Raw genomic sequence first — 17369 nt, 5'->3', positions numbered from 1 at the left:
GCAAATATCCCTGGTCTGTAAACACCCCATCCCATTGCAAGTTTGTAACTGAAGCCTTTGCACCCTTTCATCAGGGGTGTTTCTGTCAGAGTTACAGGTTTGACTTCCTCCTTTATCCGCAGTGGAGTCTGGTTCTGACTCTCCCTCTGCACTGGTTGGCCTTCGCTTCTGCTGGTGCACATGTTTTTCCACTGGGGTTCGCACATAGAACAGAACATTTTTCAACATATTTCCATGCAGGTGTATGCAGTTATTCCCTTGTGAACCTGCTGGTGTGCTGATGAGTCATGCTTTCTGTAGCATTTAGAGCAGTCAACCGTTCAAGCCTGCTCAGCCATTCTCTGTGTTCGTGGCTGATTGTCTAACGCAGTATCCTGTTCTCACTTATGCCCCATACCTTTTGATCCCTTTAGTTGTGAGAATGGTGCCCAGGTCCTTCTGGAAAACATTCCACGTTTTGGCCTCAACTGACAGAGTTCCGTAGGCTCACCACTCTCTGACTGAAGAAATTTCATCTCAACTCAATCCTAAATGCCCTACCCCATATCCTTAAAACTGTGACTCCTGGTTCCAGACTCCCTGGTGGCTCAGTGATTAGCACTGCTGCCTCACAGTGCCAGGGACTCCAGTTTGATTCCACCCTCGGGTGACTGTTTGGAGTTTGCATGTTCTCCCTGTGTCTGTGTGGGTTTCCTCCCACAGTCCAAAGATGTGCAGGCTAGATAAATTGGCTATGCTAAGTTGCCCATAGTGTTCAAAGATGTGTAGATTAGATGGGTTAGCCATGGGAAATACCGGGTTACAGGGAAAGTGTAAGAGGATGGGTCTGGATGGGATGCTGTTCAGAGGGTTGGTGGGACTTGTTGGGGCAAAGAGTCTGTTTCTACACTGTGGGGATTCTATAAACATCCTACCTGACTAGTCCTGTTGGAATCTTACAGCTTTCTATGGGATTCCCCATCATTCTTCCAAACTTCAGTGAATATAGTCCTAACTGATCCCATCTCTGGAATCAGCCTGGTAAACCTTTGTTGCACTCCCTCCATAGCCAGAACATCCTTCCTCAGAGGGGGCATTGATAAGATGAATAGCAAGGGTCTTTTCTCTGAGGTGGGGGAGTTCAAAACTAGTGTCCATATTTTTAAGGTGAGAGGTGAAAGTTTTAAAAAGGACATGAAGGACAACATTTTTACACAGAGACTGGTTTGTGTGTGGAATGAACTGCCAGAGAAAATGGTGAATGCAGGTACAGTTACAACATTTAAAAGATATTTGGATAAATGGATAGGAATAGGAAATATTTGGAGGGGTGTGGGCCAAACGCAGACAAATGGCACTAGTTTAGTTCGGGGACATAGTCAGCCTGGATTCGTTGGACTGAAAGGTCTGTTTCTGTGCTGTATGTCTCTATGATTTTATGACTCTATAAGGAGACCAAAACTGCACAAAAAACTCCAGGTGTGATCTCTCAAAAGTCCTGTATAACTGCAGCAAGACATCCCTGCTCTTGGACTTGAATCCTCTTGCTGTGAGGACCAACATATCATTTGCTTTGATGAAAACAGAATTTGCTGGAGAAACTCAGCAGGTCTGGCTCCTTTGGTGGAAAGAAAGCAGAGTTAACATTGACTCCAGTGATCTTTCTTCAAAACCATTTTCTTTCTTCACCGCCTGCTGCGTGTGCGCTAAAAATGCCCTAGTATCATTCATCCAAATCTCTCGGGTCAACAGGCTGCATTATAGGGCAGGCTGAACTTCATTGAGACATAGCAGAAGGAAAAGTTAAAAGGAAACTTTCTGAGAGCATGCAGGTGGCTTGGGTGTAAGGTCATTTTAATTAGAGTGTCATATTTATAAACTTATGTTTATTTTTCATCCTCACTTGGGTGAGTTCCAAAGGACATTCATTCTCATAGTCACATGATGTTAGAACGCTAGGTGAAGGATAGCTATTCTTTCTAGCGCATGACATTTTGTCTTTATTGAATGAAGGAACACCCAATGTTGTAAAAGTGTCATCAGTTTATAATTTAAGTTTTATTAAACAGCAAGAAAAATGAAGAAAGAATAAGCCAGTTGGCTGTGGTTTGTAGTTGAGGTTAAGTAACGGCTGCTATTCTTTCCAACATCAATACATTTACAATTAATAAATGATAACTTCAATCCCATTGACAGTGGTTACAAAAGAATTCCTGTCTGGTCGATGGTCCCAGTAGAAGAAGGTATTACATTGAATATACATTGGGTTTCATGATATGGCATTCCGACAGGTGTAGAGACTATAGTGCTCTGACCTTGGAATTATTCAGCAGATGGCACTGTTTTAGCATGGTATTCTGAGACAATGTCATTTGATACACTTTGCTCATTAGGAGAATGTTCCATCGATGAGGAAAGATTGTTGATCTTCTACACTTTCTCTGCATCATGAGGGACCACTTGCTGGAAACTCTAGATGTTGCTGCTGGAACTGGGCTTCCAGGCTCATGTGCTCCTCATCAATTTATGTGAACACTCCTAGTTGTAACAGAGATGACAAAAGTTTCTATGTCTTGATCCATTGGTGATAGTGTGGCCTATGTGGGGAATATCTGAAATGAAGCAGTTCTTCAGTTATGTTATCAGTCAGCAATTGCAGCACACACAAGTGACCACCGCCCTCCAAACACTGGGACATGAAAACATCTGAGAAGGAGGACAATGAGTCTTTTATGTGGTAGACCTGATTCACATGTATGCTCAGTAGGAGAGTCATGTGGTAGAATGAGTCTGTTTCCACCTAGCCCCCATCAGCTTCATTACCCAAGAAAAGCAGCATTGCTTGTAAGGTAGTAATGTGAAAATGTTATATTCCAAGGCAAGAGGTAAGCAGCTTTAGGAGCTTCATTACTGATGTTACATTTCCTTCACAGTGATTATTACAAATAATTTGTAAATGACATGACATACATGTACCCAGGATTTTCAGACATGCACTTGATCACATACGTGGTCATATATGATTCCAGATGTCTTTAACCTATACTGTGTAAGCATTTGACTAATCTTATTGCCCCCTGCAAGGCCTCAAATTACTCACAAGGAGAACCTGCTCCCTCCGACATACACATACTCGCTCTGCTCCCTCCAAGTGTGGTGGCAGCCATTTTTAAATGATGATTGAGATGAGGATGAAGGACCACACAGGTTGTGTTTCACAGTGTGTGCTGCAGGCTCAGTTTGTCAATCTGGCCAACCAATACATTCCCATCCCCCAAAAACTTTCATTTCATTTTTGCATTACATTTCTGTAAACCATGTTAGGTTTGAGCAAATCACCCTTCCATCCAAACCTTTACTTAAGACTCCATTTCCCCACATTATCACCAACCCCTCCCGATTCCCAGGCCTACAGCTTAGGTATGCAAAACATTTGTGATGCTTTGTCTCCCACTGAAGCCAGGCTGGTGACTGTTGAGGAGTACTTTGTTATAGGCACTTTATAGCCTCAGTATGAACTTCAAATCCAACAATTTCAGATCATGAATAGTGTCCTCTATTTGGTTACACTCCATTCCTCATACCACTGTTTTTTTTTTAACATGGGTTTACTCTCAGCTGAGCTGATCTATAACTCCACTATTCTCACTTACCATTAACACCTATTCTGCATCTATATCCCTCCTGTACTACCATCAGAACTCCCATTGTCTTTTCCTCTGGGCATCCTCGCCACATGTTCCACTTTCTCCTCTTCCCCTTTCTCAAAAGCATACATTCATCATTTCCTAAGCCCCTTGGGGATCAAGGAAGATTTACTTGGACTTGAAATGTTAAGTCTACGTACAGAAGTGCTGGTGTGCCAAATCTTGTGTTTTCAAATAAACCTGTTGGACTATAACCTGGTCTTGTGTGATTTCTGACCAAATCTCACTAGCACTTTGTTTTATTACATATTTGTGATGTATTTGTTTGTTAAGATGAATGCAAGAAAAACACAGGCAACTCTTACTCAGAAAATCTATCTTTTGACCAATGTTCAGATTTTACGTTCAAATGCATCGTGATATTCAAACCACATATTCTCAAGTATTTCACAATGATAAAACAAGAATATTCTACAATCTCCTGAGAAAGCCAAAGTCAAAATATTGTTGTGTTTCAGGTTGGAAATGAAATGAATTAAATTTGGCATGATATGGTGGCTCAGTGGTTAGCACTGCTGCTTCACGGCACTAGGGATCGAGGTTTGATTCCAGCCTTGGGCGACTGTCTGTGTGGAGTTTGTACATTCTCCCTGTGTCTGCGTGGCGTTCTGCCAGGTTTTCCAGTTTCTACCCACAGTCCAAAGATGTGCAGGTTAGTTGGATCAGCCATGCTAAATTGCCATAGTGTTTAGAGATGTGTAGAGTAGGTGAATTGGCCATGGTAAATGTGGGGTTACGGGGATAGGTTGGGGGTCTGGCTCTAGGTGGGCTGCTCTTCAGAGGGTCAGTGCACTCTTGATGGGCTGAATAGCCTCTTTGTACACTGTGGGGATTCTATTCCATGATCAAAGGCATTATTTTAGCTACACAAATATTTTCTTCACTAATAATGTCTCAGTATGGTTTTAAACAGTAATATCTTTGTGAGCAGATACCACATATTGCTTTAGATTCTGCAAACTATTTTAATCTTGTTGCTTTTTTTTACAATTATGATGAATGCTCATGATATTTTGTTATTATATGGAAACTTTGGTTCAAAAGTAGAAGAAAAATTGATTTTAATTTTTAGTGCTGCAAAGGTCTGACTTAATTCTTTATTAAAGGCCAAAAAGTCATTTGAATAGTGAACTAAAGATAGCATTTCCAAGAAATCATGTAAATGGAGTTAAATGACGAGCAAGAATTTTCTGCCCCAAAACAGGCAGGTCAGAAAGGAGAAGTTATGACTTGCTGAGAAGAAAATTCTAGAAGCAGATGGGTGTGGAAGTGTCAGAGAGGACGACTCCCTGCAAGAGTGCTGTTGACATACATTTAAGAGCCTATTTCCCATAGTAACAGTGAGTTGGCTTAGTCACTTATTGAAAAGTCATAGGGAGAGAAATTAATTGGAGAGAATTGCATCAAATGAATGCCCAGAACTTTGCAGAAAAATAAACCAAGTACAGTTGAGCTAACTGAACAAGGAGCCATAGCATGGAGTTACAGTGACCCTTCACTGAGGATTGAGTATCTGTAAGGTTATTGTTAGGGTAAAAGTATTGAATCTTTCTTTCTGATATTTGTCATTACCTCATCCTAACAGATATCGTATCATAAAATAAATTTTGCGTGCTTTTTCTACGTTTTGTAGAACAATATTTTTTAATTTGTTAAAAACACACTGACAACCTTTGTGAATTAGTTCAGTGACAGATCTCCACAGCAAAGAAAAATTAATAAAACTTAGGTCTATCAAACAAGGTCTCAGTATGGATGATGAAGTGTCACTGGACTTGAAACATTAGCTCTGTTTTTGTCTCAACAGATGCGGCTAGACCTGTTGAGTTTCTCCAACAATTTCTGCTCTTGTCCCAGTACAGGATCTACCTTGTCCAGTTATTACATTCAAGTGGGATCATAACACAACGTTAAACTTATTTTTACACTTTACTATCCTGAGGATAGTTTTCTTTTGCTCTATTAACTTGGAACTAATTTTTTTTCAGTAAGTTGTTATAAAGCTTGTATTTTAGTCCTGAAGATTACTGATTAGAATATCTTAATGCATTGCTGTTATAAATATGTTATCAAAATATCTTGCCGTCTATTATGTGTAATAACGTCTTTGATCTAATATGCATTTCCTAATATCACATTGTTTCCTATTGATTTTTTTGGTTTGATGTAATACTTAGCTGACTTTTTCAAAATAAAAGAGAAACAAATGAGCTGAAGACAGAGGAAAAACAGCAATCATTTGCAAGGTAATAAACTGCCAGTGAACTACTATTGGCAATTTAGAAGTATAATTAGTCCTGATTGATCAGCCAGGAGAATTTATTGATTTAAAACATTGATATTATTATGAATGGTTCAAAATTATCTCAGGAAAATAAATATTCCTTGCTCAGTAATTGAAAATAGTCATGCAAAAAATAAAGGTTTAAACCAAATAAAAACATTTCGAAGTGATGCAACACAATGATAAGATAAACTGACTTTCTGAATAGTCTTTTATGCATTTTAATAATTTTATTAAAGTTTTTACTTGAAGGTATACATTAACCTAAAAGCCTGACCATGAACTTGAGATTTTTACCTACATTGTTGACTCTGATCAGCTAGAGAGAGGTTCTGCAGTCTGAACATGAGCTGCGTAACCATTGGCTAGGATGTTTCAGCAATAGCTAATTATCTCAACAGATATAATGGGTTGAATTTTGTGATCAACAGTGAAAGAACAGCACTTGCCAATGACCTTGAAGATCAATGATCTATTGATATCTTTGATGCAGATTTCTCCTTTTTCAATGTAAATTTCAATCTGGTCAAGAGGATCCTCATAGACGGAATTTAATCGAGGCAACAGAGATTAGGTGGGTTATAGGGGGATGGGTCTGGGTGGGATGTTCTGAGGGTCGGTGTGGACTTGTTGGGCCGAAGGGCCTGTTTCCACACTGTAGGGATTCTATATAAAAAAAAAGCAGTGTTTCACCACTGCCTGGAAAGATTTCCTTACTAAGGTCATCACGTTACCTGATTTTTGGTGCACTGCAATGACAACAATACTCCATCTGTGAACTAATCAGTGCCTTATAAATGTTAGCCTGTTCTCTTTGCTTTTATATTCTATGATTTTTGTTGAGGCTAGTAACCCACTTTAGCCACCTTATCAACTTCACCCATCACGCCACTTCCCCCAATATGTTTCTGATGTATACACATGGACACCAAAGTCTTTCTGCTCATCTGCATTTTTCAAAATTGTGCTATTTATATTATCTTTGTATATTAATACAAAGTGCACCACATCACAGGGGAAAGTGGAGGCCTACTGACTATTTCATCTAACATACATTGTTGAAGCCCAGGATAATGTTCTGAGGCCAAGGGTTCAAAATCCCACCATAGTAGCTGCTGGTATCTAAATTCAATTAGTAATCCTGAATACAAAGCTAGTTTTAGTAATTGCAACCATGGCAACTATTACTTTTGTTGTAAACACTCATCATGCTCACTAATATCCTTTAGGACAGAAATCTGTCATCTTTATCTGGTCTGGCCTATACGCGATTCCAGACCCAATGCAATGTATTGACTCTTAACTGTCCTCTAAAATGGCCTTGTGAGCTGCTCAAGTGAGGGATCGACAAGAAGTGCTGACCTTGCCCCTGGTGCCTACATCCCATGAAAGAATATAGAAATTAATCTCCTCACTGTATTGAACACCATCTGTCATTCTTCAGCCCACTTCTCCAAACTGCCCGTACACGTGAAACCTACAGCTATCACCCTCACTATCTGCCACATTACCAAGATTTGCATCATCTACGAGTTTTATAATACATTTTACTATGCCTGAATGGAAATATTTATAAAAAATTCAATGTAATGGACATAAAACTAACATTTAGGAACATCACTACAATCTATTGAAGTGAGAAACATCCATCCACCACCACTATCCGCTTCCAATAACTGAGTTAATTCCCTATCTGTACCATCGCTTTCCCTTTAGTTCCAAGGGCTTCCACCTTCTTAACACTTTCTTCTGAGGTGTTGGGTTGAGAGTTCAATTCCCACCATGACAACTTGGAAAATTAAATTGATTAAGTCTGATGATTTTAGTTCTCTGAAGAAGAGAAAACTTGTCTTGACCTACATTATTTAGGTTACATGAGATTCCAGTTCTACAATTCTGGTTGACTCTAGAGTACTCTCAGGCATTGACAAGAAATTTCAGCTCGTCAGCATCACCTGCACCCCAAAAGCAAATAGTAGAAAAGAAACTGTAATATTCTAAGTATCAGCTACGGTCAATCTAGATCTGGTTTGGTATTCAATTATGTTTATTTGAAACATGATGCATTGGATAGCAAACAGTACTGGAATTAAGGTTTTTTTTCCCTCACTCCTTATGATCGAGGGATCTCACCGAAGTTAATGTTAGCCCCTCAAACTCTGTTATTGCTGAAATTAACCAAGAGTGAATCTCTGGGAATCAAATCTTGGCTTTTCCTGATGCCTTTGCTATTTGGAGATGATCTTTCCTGCTGGTACGAGTGTATGTTAACTGTAAACAGATAAAACAAAACACATTTCCGTATTTTTAAGAAATATTTATATCATAGTTTTGTTTTATCTATTCCCCTTTCCTGAAATCATTGTCCTGACATAGAATGCTTTTTTCATAGCCACTGATAGACCACGACTACTGTACTCAAAGTACCATTCTGTCAATAATTATCTAAATAGAAACTCTGGTTATTGGAGGTTTCACTGGTGACGTGTACCCTCAAAGACACAGGTTATTGGTTAGGCCAAAGTGATATTAATAGCTTGAGTGGGCATCATTTGCTTGGATTTTTTTCATCAGCTTCACTTTCTCAGCAGTATTCCTGTTCACTGCTAGAAGACTACCCACAGTTGCAGCTTGCTCATTCTTTAGCATTGTAACAGAGAGTCATAGGTCAGACTTGCTCAAGAAGACCTTGTGCTGTAGTGGGTTAGTGCTAATAATGTCCAGTCGCAGTGGGAAACTAATGGGATTAAAGGCTAACAAATCATGGATGCATTGGTTATAAATTTCCAAAACTATCTAGAAGCTGAAATGTTCCCAGCAGATTAAAAAATCACAAGTGTCACCTGTTATGATCCCAGTCCAGACTGCCAAAATTATATTATAATCTAGCTAGGAACTTAAAACATTTTTTTTTTCAGTTAACCATGTGTGACATTCAAGGCATTTACTAAGAATGTAAAGACACAAGATTCCAAAGTTTTGAATAAACAACAATAAACTTTTCTGTACAAAATGAGAACAATACAATTGCAATCTACACACAACATATTCCCAACATCCAAAATTAACCTGAAGTAAATTTGAATAACAAACTGTGAGCATGCCACAGAGCTCATTAAATAGTGACTGCAGTCAGGAAAGATTCAGCTATCTCCCAGAAACTAGTGACACTGTGGGTTATCAAATCTCATTAAACTCTACAAGATATTCCAACTTGTTCTTTTTTGAAGACTTAACTTCAGAAGTCCCTCAAAAACTGACTGCCTCAACGTGGGCTCACAGTCTGGTGGTTCACCATCCAAACAGGATTGCACATGCCTGGATTCTGGAAACTTTTTCTGACCTCTAATCCTGCTCAGATGTACAAAGCAAATACTTGCTGTGGGGTTCCTTTTTCTTTGTTCTCATATGCTGAGCTGTTAATGGAGCATGGCTTCTTCTGAGCCATAGCCATAACTGTTGGCTGTACCTCCTAGCTTCCTGGACTTCATGAATGCTAATTACTCAGGGCCTGGTATAGCAGAATCTTCTCAGGATGGTTCCTTTTCTCTTTATTCCTAAATACCTGACAGGCAAATAGCCAATGGTAACAAATTTCTCCTCTGGCTGCTTCCATGCAACTGACTGAACTGACCATTCAGTAAGCTTTGAACTGTTCTGAGTGGCCTATTGAAAACCTTGCAACAAACCCCATCCATGTTTTAAGGCAGGATTGAATGTAACTATGTTTCAAACAGCCAAATGTAGCAATCTTCTGGAACTGCATATTCCCCAGATGTTACAATACTGACAGATTGCTGGTTTGCACAGTATAAAACTGATTCAAAAGAGGATTTTGTGACAAACCCAAGAAAGAAGCGTAAGCAGAAAACTATGGGCCAGTGTGTCCAACACCTGTCATTGGCAAAATCCTGGAATCCATTTTTAAGGAAATAGAAGCAAAGCATTTTGAGAATTGTAATAAAATCAGACAGAATCAACACGGTGTTATAAAAGTTCTAAAGAAGGGTCCCGACCCAAATCATCAACTTTCCTGCTCCTCTGATGCTACCTGGCCTGCTGTGTTCCTCCAGCTCCATGCTGTGTTATCTCTGACTCCAGTATCTGCAATCCTTGCTATTTCTTTATAAAAGGGAAATTGTAGTAAACAAATATATTGAGGATGTAACAAACAGAATGAATAAATCATTCCGGTAGGAGGAGTGCATTGGATTTCCAAAAGATATTCAATGAGCGGCCACATAAAAGCACAAGGTGAGAGCTTTATGGTTTTGGGGATGTCATATTAGCAAGGATGACAATTGGCTATTTAACAGGAAACAGAGAGTCAGGATAAAATAGGCCATTTTCTGGTTGTCAGAGTGTAAATGGAAAGTACAGGAATCACTGCTGGGGCCTCAGTTATTTACAATCTATATTCATGATTGGACAAATAGACTGAGTGAATTGTAGCCAAATTTGATGATTATCTGAAGAAAGAAACTTATGGGAGGATAGAAATCTAGAAAAAGGAAATAGGTTAGGCCAGTGAGACAAAAGTTGCAGATGGTGTATATTTTGGAAAATATGAGATTGACTACGTTGGTAAGAAGAGTAGAAAAGCAGAATGTCCAACCTACTTTAGGAGTGCAGCCATTGAAAAGTGCTGGTTTCAATCTCCATGACGATAATTTCCAGGCAGCATGGATATTATGTGCTACCTGAGTCTCTTGCAACACATTCATAACACACCCACTAGCTTCTGAGCATACAATTTCTAGACCATGGTACTTGTAGACATCACAATATTCAGCCATGCAAACACTTTCATTTATTTATGGTTGAGTGAAGGTAACTCATGCAAATGAAATAATCTTATAAAATCAATAGGGAACTTGCACTCTTTCGGGGAGCTTCTCATGGCTCCCCATGGTCACACGCCACAATTGGTAGCTGTCTTTCTCCTATGAAAGCTCAACGCATAGCTACCGATGCACAAAAAGTATATCTTAACTCCTCACCATTGTATCAACCAAAATATATTTGCATTACAACAGTTCTACTTCTTAATTCTGTAATTCATAATCTATTCATTTCACATTTCAGGATTTATAACCGCAAACTGGGAGGGATTTTTATTTTAGACTATCATACATAAACTATATTATGTTTTTAAAGTAAAAATGCATTCAGGATTCTAAGGACTGATTTCCAGTGGAAATTGTCAGAGCAAATCACAGAATCATAGAATCCCTACAGTGTGGAAGCAGGGCATTCGACCCATCAAGTCCACACCAACCTTCTGGAAAGCATCCTACCCACCACCCCCACCTCCAACCCTACCCCTGTAACCCTGCATTTCCCATGGCTAATCCAACTAGTCTGCACATCCCTGGACACTACGGGCAATTTCAGCATGGCCGAACCATGTAACCTGCACACCTTTGGACGAAAGGGGCAGAGAAATTGAAGGAACAATGCAGTGTTAGGAATGTAAATGGACTTTCTCAAAACGAAAAACCAAAAGGACTGTGGATGCTGTAAATCAGGAACAAAAACAGAAGTTGCTGGAAAAGCTCAGCAGGTCTGGCATCTGTGAAGAAAAAATCAGAGTTAATATTTCAGGCCCGGTGACCTTTCCTCACAACTGACTTTTTTCTTCACAGATGCTGCTAGACCTGCTGAGCTTTTCCAGCAACTTCTGTTTTTGTTTCCCCAAAAGGAGATGGATCAATCATTCAGGTTGTTACCTATATATATTTAGGTCAAAGGGGAACCTTTAACAAATCTAATAGCTCCAATTAAGATTTACATATTGCATTGACTATCTTACTGTGAACCCAGCATGTGTTTACTGCAGCCTGTTTGAAGCTCATGGGTTAATGGCAACACAGAAAAATGAGAAATGGTCAGAGGTTAATCTGTTAGTTTCTTCTATAACAAGTGAAAGAGAAAAACATGCTCTGCAGATGGAGTCAGAGAAATGGTAAGGATGTCAATCAAAGAGGGAGAACACTAGATTTAGGGAGAATGCTATTCTGAAAAGCATATTTAGTTGACAAATAGAGATAGCATAATTTACTTTGTGGAGGTCCTGTGGTGCAGTGGGTAGTGTTTCTGCCCGTAAGCCAGAAGCTGGCCAGAGGCAGCACAAAATGACAGCCCATGGAGTTGGCATAAAAATGGTGAAGATTTTTAGCGGTAGTGATAGAAATAGCTTGTTTTTTTCAACGTTAGGTTGAGATCATAATTTAGGACAATGGTAGCTTTGAGAACAAGATAATCCAAGGTGACAAGTTCCAGGTGGAACAAAGAATCTTACAAATTAAAATACAAGAAGTTTTGTACAAACCCAGAACTGTGGATGTTTGTAATAGACACTCTGATACGAAAATATCTGGGAACAGACAGCCTAAGGTTTGTAGTTTAGCAAGAATTAAAAGAAAAGTATGATCCAACAATAATAAAGACTCTTCAGGTAACTGAGTTGAGAAATCTAAAAAATGCAATCTATACGTAACTTTAAGAAAGTTGGCTGAATTCCATTAAACAAACGGCTACAGAGAGGGGAGAGAGGTCCCTATCCCGTCAGTGAGGGGAATTGATTTACAAATGGGGAAAATAGATAACCCCTAAAGGGCACAAGCTTGACTTCGAGAAAATAAATAATGGCAGCTTCACCACCTAAATAAGCAAATGTGAATAATAATGTTGGATTTGTGCATCCAAGGATCAAGGGAGGAAGGACAGAGACAAATGATAAGGTAAAAGGGGAACGAGAATATATTTTGTAAAATCTTAGGAGTTCAGGCAAGCTTCTTGAGCTGTCAAAGTGATTGAGTTTACAGAATTTGAATAGATGTCTAATTAAGTAAAAGAGTTAGTGTAGAAATATTTAGAGTTGCAACAGTAAATTTCATCTTTGAAGCAATCTCCTGTTTAAAACACACTTACAGACAGCATTTAAATAGAAAGAGTTATAGTTGCAGCTACAAGATAAAGGGGCAATGTTTACCAGACGTTCCAAGGTCAGATGGGACAGAAGCTGGCAAAAGAATTCTAACATTAGGTGTAACCATATAACTTTATGTATAACTACCCTTATATTCGAACTGATATTGTGAATTTTATCACAATTAGTAGGAATTAGCATCTTTTTGTGTCTCCTGTGATTAGGATAGTAAATATAAGTTGAGTAACAGAATTTGATAAAAATAGCAATGAATAACAGAATTTAAACAATCCTTAGAAATAAAAAAACTCTGGCAAGTGTCTGAGAAAGAGTATAGCTGTTAACATTGGGATGTAAATGAATGGAGTACTTTGTAAAATAGCAAGGCCTGATAATACCGATATCTTGTAATCATCATGTGATTATGGGGAACTGAGGGCTGTCCATAGCGATGTCCATCATTGATTGCGTGTTATTGGATGTATAGATTGGCGGGACATAGCTAACAATGACATCAATGTTGCATGTAATTATTGTAACGCGAAATGTATAAAGATATTGTATTTGACTGGGCGAGCACAGTGTTTGGTGGACACTGTTTCAGGAATGTCTCCCATGTTGCATGGTAAGAGAGCTCTGAATAAAGATTGATTGTGCTGCTAAACACAGAACTCAAGGCTCCTCTTTGATATCCCTCCCCAACAAATGTCATGCCCTTCAGGCTCTTTTTCTGATGACTACTGACCTGTTCCATCAAAAATTAGTTTTGGAGATAGATATAAGCACATTCATTGTCTGCTTCATGCTTTCCTAGGTGCAAGAAGGAGAGGAGAGTGTTTTGTTATTTTCTAAAGAACACACAAAGTAAGTAGAAATATACTGCATCACTAATCTGTTCTTCCCCACAGTATAAAAACGAATTATCTCATAAATAAGACTTGTTTCTCTAAAGTGTTCGTCTTTCAAAATCATAGGCAACTGTGAAGTCTAGGTACCTGGGCTGTCCTTCTGACTGCTTGAGAGTCTCTAGGTCCAGCCATGGCAAATTCTTCCAGCCAACTCTAACACATGGGGCCTCTTGTGGTGCAGGGATAGAATCCCTATCCCTGGATTAGAAGGCCAGGGTGCAAGTCCCACCTGCTTCAAATCTGTACAATAACATCTCTGAACAGGTCAATTAGGAAAATGGGTTAAATAATAACTTTAAACGTGGCATGTAGTTTTCAATAAGGATTGACCTAGACTCCCTGTCCCCAAAAAAACTAGATTACCTATGCTTATTATCAGGCAGTAATGATACTAGTCTACATGCTACATGGCCTCTGACCAGCCAGCTCAAAGCCAGATCTTCTGAATCTCCTGTTTATATCTGTCAGCCAGGGCTCCCTAATTGATGCAGGTTAACAACCCCAATCAAGGGTCTCATACTCAATGAGATCCACCCGGTCATGATTCCAATCACTACACTAAGACTTACTCACACCTGACCCACTTATCCCACACACCATGCATTCCCCACCACACCCCACTCAGCACATTGCTCACCCATAGTTCTGTAGAGTGGTGTAAAAGTTTGAATAATTAAGAATGGTTATTTGACAAAATCTAGAACAGAACTTCGACAGGCAATTCAAATTATCGGTGTATTAACAGAATTACCGACTATTAGACTGAGTGTCTGAGACTGTTCCAAACCAGTGATACTAAGTTAGGATTAACTTCAGATAGTTTACAGGATAACAACATTAGATAATCAATCTTTTGTATAGCTTAGAGACTATAGGATGGTCGTTGTTAATGTTTTCAGATAGAGTCACAGGGTCACAGAGTCAAACAGCAAGGAAACAGTCCCTTTGGTCCAACTCATGCATGCGACCAGACATCTCAATCTGACCTAGGCATTTGGCCCATATCCCTTTAAACACTTACTATTCATATTCCATCCAGGTGACTGTTAAATATAATTGTATTCCACCAACACTTCCCCTGACAGCTCATTCCACACACACTTCTGCGTGATAATGTTACCCCTCAGGTCCTTTTTAGTCTCTCCCTTCTCACCTTTAATCTATGCCGTCTAGTTTTGGCCTCCCCCACCCTAGGAAAAAAAGCCTTGGCTATTCCCCCTATCCACGCCCCTCATGATTTTATAAACCCTCTATAAGGCCACTCCTCAGCCCCTGCCAATTCAACTTCTCCCTATAGCTCAATCCCTCCAGTCCAGGCAACAATGTAAAAGTTTTCTGCACCCTCTCAAGTTTAACAACATCTTTCCTATAGAAGGAAAACCACAATTATACACACCATTCTAAAAATGGCTTCACCAATGTCCTGTACAGCTGCAACATGACATCCCAACTCCCATACTCAATGTTCTGACCAATGAAGGCAAACGTGCCAAATGCCTTCTTCATCATCCTATCAACCTACGACTCTACTTTCAGGGAATTAGGCACCTGTGCCCCTAGGTCTCTTTGTTCGGCAGCACTCCCCAGGGTCCTATCATTAACTGTATTAGTCCTGTCCTGGTTTGCCTTACCAAAATGCAAATGCTCACATTAATCTAAATTAAACTCCATCTGCCACTCCTTGGCCCATTGGCCCATCTGATCAAGGTGCTGTTGTACTCTTAGATAACCTTCTTCACTGTCCGCTACACCACCTATTTTGGCATCATCTGTAAACTTACTAACCAAACCTCCTATGTTCACATCCAGATCATTGATATAAATGATGAAAAGCAGTGGACCCAACATTGATCCTTGAGGCACACTGTCAGTCACAGGCTTCCAGTCCAAATAGCAACCCTCCACCACCACCCTCTGTCTCCTACCTTCAAGCCAATTTTGCAAGCAATTGGTGGGCGTTCCAGATCCCATTTCATCTAACCTTACTAACTATTCTACCTTACGGAACCTTGTTGAATGCTTTGCTGAAATCCAAATAGACAATATCTAGTGCTCTGCCTTGATCAATCTTCTTTGTCACCTCTTCAATCAAGTTAGTGAAACACGATTTACCACTCTCAAAGCAATGTTGACTATCCCTAATCAGTCCTTGCCCTTCCAAATACATGTAAATCCTATCCCTCAGAATACCTTCCAAAAATATGCCCACCACTGAAATAAGACTCACTGGTATATAGTTCTCTGGCTTTTCCTTACAGCCTTTCTTAAATAATGGCAACACATGTGCCAACCTCTATTCTTCTGGCATCTCAAATGTCGCAGCAAGGGGCCCAGCAATCTCTTCCCTAGCTTCCCACAAAGTTCTGGAAAACACTTGATCAGGTCCCAGGGATTTATCTACCTTTCTGCATTTTCAGATTTCTAGCACCTCCTATTCTGTAATGTGAACTATTTTTAAAATGTCACTATTTATTTCCCCAAGTTCCCTAGCTTCCATGTCTTTCTCTTCAGTAAATATTAAGGTGAAATATTCTTTTAGTATCTTATACATCTCCCATGTTTCCACAGCCATGTTGATCTTTAAGGGGCCCTATTCTCTCCCTAGTTACTTTTTTTGCCCTTAATGTATTTATGGAATCTCTTTGGATTCTCCCGAACTCAATTTGCCAAAGCTATCTCATGTATCATTTTTGCCCTCCTGATTTCCCTCTTAAGTATAGTTCTACTGCCCTTATACTTCTGTAGGTCTCCACTCCATCCCAGCTGTCTCTACCTGATATCTGCCTCCTTCTTTTTCTTGACCAGAGCCTTAGATCTTCCAAAGTGTGGTTGAGTTAACATTTTTCCAAAATGACAGGTTATTAAGCATTGTGTTGTTGCTTTCCTTTGCTGGTGATGTTATCTGTTCCACTCAGATTCTCTGTAACTGGCTTGTTCAGGCATTTAGTCTAATTTTTTGCTCCACCCTGGATACACTTGCACTTGTAAGAGAACTTCCCTACATCTGCTTGGGAAAGATTACCACAGATGAAAGGATAAGGAATCTGCATATAATGTGACAGAGGCATTATTTTCCTAGAAAGAGAATCTGAATGAATGTTGAGCACCCTCTTACACACTTTAACGTTTTGAAAAATATTTCCGTTCAATTGATAATTTGAGGAACATGTGTCAGAAGAATTTAACCTCCTTTAGTGCCAATCTGCTAATGACCAGGTAATTAATCTGCCTAACAAGAATCAAACTATCTCCTCCTTAAAAATATTCAATTACCCCCAACTCCACCGTCTTCTGAGGCAGAGTTCCAAAGCTGCACAACCCTTTGACAGAAAAGAACATCTCATCTCTGTCCTAAAAGATCGGCTCTTAATTTTTAAACAGTGCCCCCGCCCCTAGTTCTGGTCTGAACCATAAGAGGAAACGTTCTTTCCACATCTACACTGTCAAGACCATTTAGGATCTTATACACTTCAATCAAGTCACCCCGTTAATCTTCAGTGGAAATAAAACCGGTCTGTCCGATCTTTCCTAGAAAAATAACACATTAATTCCAGGTATCA

The 17369-nt window shown here is 39.5% G+C and overlaps 1 long non-coding RNA gene across 1 annotated transcript; it reads right to left on the bottom strand.

The window, feature by feature from the left end:
- Positions 1 to 2057: 2057 nt before the first annotated feature.
- On the bottom strand, positions 2058 to 16654 carry LOC125482881. Its single transcript, XR_007261847.1, has 3 exons — positions 16583 to 16654; positions 13647 to 13711; positions 2058 to 2591 (listed from the first exon to the last, which is right to left on the bottom strand). It is a non-coding gene; the product is annotated as an uncharacterized LOC125482881 (long non-coding RNA).
- Between the last annotated feature and the right edge of the window lie 715 nt (positions 16655 to 17369).

This window comes from Rhincodon typus, chromosome 4 (assembly GCF_021869965.1).
Source record: "Rhincodon typus isolate 14 chromosome 4, sRhiTyp1.1, whole genome shotgun sequence".
Classification (NCBI taxonomy): Eukaryota; Metazoa; Chordata; class Chondrichthyes; order Orectolobiformes; family Rhincodontidae; genus Rhincodon; species Rhincodon typus.
This window is presented reverse-complemented; position numbering and strand designations above follow the sequence as displayed.